Genomic DNA, 3,250 nt, shown 5'->3' with positions numbered 1-3,250 from the left:
CCACCAAAGGGAGGAGAAGAGTAGTAATTATCTGCAGTTCAGAAGTTCAGCCTTCAGAGGAGGAATTGGGCTCCCAGCTATACTTGCCACATGCTTTTAGGCTAATCTTTAGAAAGAGGCTGTGCATTTTATAATTGAGATTGCCCACCTGAGGCAGGAGGTTTCCACATCACTCCTGGGTTTATAGATCACTGACACAGACCAAGGCTGATGGTCTCCAAGAGGGACAATGCCATGGAAGTGCCACAGGGAAAGCTCTAATGTAAAAGGATGTGATCCTCACTATCAATTCCCACTTTATATCTGAACAGTAGCTGGATCCACTGAAGTGGGATCTGCTAAAATACAGTGCTTGAGGATCAGCCAAGCCCAGCAGGCTGATGGCTCTGCTTTGATACCCACTGGAGAATTTCCGCTTTGAAATCCACTGGCAGCAGCTGAGACAATCGAGTGCTGAGCAATATACTCAAAAAGCTGGAACCTGTGGAATGAGAGGGAGACAAATTGAAAGCAAAAAAGGACCTTGAATGGTGCAGCAGTGTCAGTACTAAAATAATCACAAAGGAAAAATAAAACTAATTTTAAGGTGTTTCTCTGTCGCTGTTGAGACAGACATGACACATACAGACTCCACAACAGTTCCAGGCAAAAAGTTGTTTATTCAAAAAAGCCAGTGTCATTTATACACTTTTGTATGTTTATCATTCATGTTACTTATCCATTGGTTGCTTAACTACCACAATAAACTTACTGGCTATTATTTAACTACAACATACTATTATTGGTTATATACACCTTAAGCATTCTAAGCATTCAGGAAAACACCAGGTGCAGCTTTGTTGCTGTGTTCTCTGTTGTTTAGGCTTCTTGCTTCTGTTTCTCATGAGTACAAACAGCGATTTTGTACCTGTGTGCAAAAAAGATTGTGCTAAGATCTATGTCAGAACCAGACAGGCTTGCTGACCTGCTGGTAATTCCCATATTTCTCCATCTCCAAACAAGAGAAAATGCTTTTCTCCATGAGGATGGATATGTCTCCTGCTATCAGGAGTGACCACAACCTAAAGAGTCCATGCCACCCCCACCTTAGGGCTGCCCTGAGTTATCACAAGAGATCTGGACACCACTGATGGCTGGACAGGTCACTTGACCACACACCTTTGTGCTGGTGTGCAAGTGGCCACAACGGAAATGAGTGGAATTAGGCTTGTCTGAAAGTAAAATCATCCTTTCCCACCCATCAGGGCTGGCACTGAGATTTGCTGTGCCATTCCTAAACACTGGAGTATTTATTTCCTGTATTTTCCTCCCAGGGGGCCTCAGATATGCAGCCAGCCCAACCTTCCCCCCAGATCCCAGTCTGCCTAGTTGCTGGCATGTGGACATACCACAGCCCCAGTGCAGCTGTGGCACAGATGCCCAGGAGTGGGCCCTGGATATGTTCCAAAATCTCAGGAGAGATGCTCCAGCTGCCTTAATGACCCGTGGGGCCGGGGGAATCTCCTGAGACAGCCTCAGGGAAGTCCAGCCAGGATTTCTCCTGCTTTGAGCCTGTAATTTGGTCTCCCATATGCCTTTGTGTCTCTGACACCTCCTGCAATGGGCCTGGGAGCAGTTTGGACAGGGTATGATTTGGATTTCCTCCTACTGTTACTTCTCTGTGGGCAGGCAATGTAGTGTTTATCCCATAACCTAACACTGGTAACCAGGGAAAATACCAGGCAGATCCCAGAGCAGTCCAGGGACTGCAAGGGAAAAGGAACAACTTCACAAGGAGAAAAAACCCACAAAAACCCACTTTCCTGCATGCTGTAGATTTTGTAACATTTCTTTCTTCTAAAATCATTGCTTTCTCACCCAGGCCATAAGACTTTGTGCTTTCCTAGCGTACAGCATCCCATAAGGCTTTTCCTTGGCTGCATGTTCAGCCCAGAGCTCTGCTGCAGGGAGAACCAGCCCAGGAGAAAATGTTACTCACAGAAAATTGGGGAGGACACTGCTATATTTTCCCCTATTTCAAGAGGCTGAAGAGGAGAATGATGTTCATCAAAATTACCTTTTTGTTCTGCAGCATTTCTTGCTCTTTCAGGAAGAAAGAGCAAGAAATCCTGTAGCATGGGGCAATGGGGAGGGACCTCCCCACAGATACCCCAAAACACCCAGCATGTCTGGAGGGGGATCAGCAATGCCCACCCAGCCCCGCCCCCGCCCCTGTCCCTCCCCAGTCACCATTCTGGGCTACTGTGATTCCATTCACAGCTATTTTGCCCAGCAAATCCAAAACAAGACAAAGGAGGGGAAAAAAAAAAAAAAAAAAAAAAAAAAAAAGAAAAAGGAAGCGAGTTAAGCCTGGACTACAAGCTTGAAACAGGACTGGACAGGAGACGGGGCAACAGCTGCACTAAGCTACACACACGTTCCTGGCCCGCAGACCCTACCATGGGCCTTAAACCGAGACGGTATCAAAGACAATTTCAAGGAGAACCCTCTGAGTCCGGATGAACTGGGATACCTTATCATTCCCAATTAGCCCCTCAGAGAGAGACCTGCTGCTGTGCAGTTCTTTCATGCTCATCTCGCTGTCGCAGTAGCGACAGGCACACAACACCCACTTATTGTAATCCAAAGCCATAAGAAGCAAAAAGGAGAATCTGGATTATTCTCAGCTATTACTATGACCAAAAAGAGTTGTGGGGAAAAAGGTGGCCACAAACAGAGGTGACCAAAAGGCCTGGTTTTACACTATAAAAGTAGTACAGGTTGTCAAGGAGGCAGAAGTCTCTTACATGCTCCCTGGGAACGCGCGAGACAATTTCTCCCTGAAGCCTGGACGCAACTTCATGGTCATTGTTATAAACATATATTATAGTATCGGCTTCTCGCAAAGTGTTAAGGTAGATATTATATAATGTTAGAAATGCTTTTTGCTGTGTGGATGTAGTTTTCTCTCGTTTTAGCAAGAATGTTAGCAAGTGTGAGCAAGTAAAATAACCTCCAAGGGAGCAGAGGATGAGGCCCGAGAAGCTGCTAATCAACACTTTGTCCAGAGAACAAAAGGGCCCAAAGGCTACTCCGCCCGGAGAACGGGCGGCCAGGAGGGTCCGAGAGCCCTTATCACCGCTCTGCCCGGGGGGCAAAGAGGCCCAAAGCTGCAATCAGCCCTGACTGTCTGAGGAATTAAGAGATCCACCCTACCATCGACTCTTACCTAGCGGGCCCAACCCCAAGAATCAAAAGAAATAAAACCACA

General features: G+C 46.5%; 1 long non-coding RNA gene across 1 annotated transcript in view; it reads right to left on the bottom strand.

Moving 5' to 3' along the window:
* Positions 1–639: 639 nt before the first annotated feature.
* Positions 640–3,250, bottom strand: part of LOC108445543 — a 9,536-nt gene continuing 6,925 nt past the window's right edge. The window contains exon 2 of the long non-coding RNA XR_001860427.1: positions 640–907. This is a non-coding gene — a long non-coding RNA (uncharacterized LOC108445543). The remainder of the gene's footprint in view (positions 908–3,250) is intronic.

The sequence above is a fragment of the Corvus brachyrhynchos genome, unplaced genomic scaffold (assembly GCF_000691975.1).
Source record: "Corvus brachyrhynchos isolate BGI_N302 unplaced genomic scaffold, ASM69197v1 scaffold101, whole genome shotgun sequence".
Taxonomy (NCBI): Eukaryota; Metazoa; Chordata; class Aves; order Passeriformes; family Corvidae; genus Corvus; species Corvus brachyrhynchos.
Note: the sequence above shows the minus strand (reverse complement) of the source record. Positions and strands in the feature narration are given on the sequence as shown.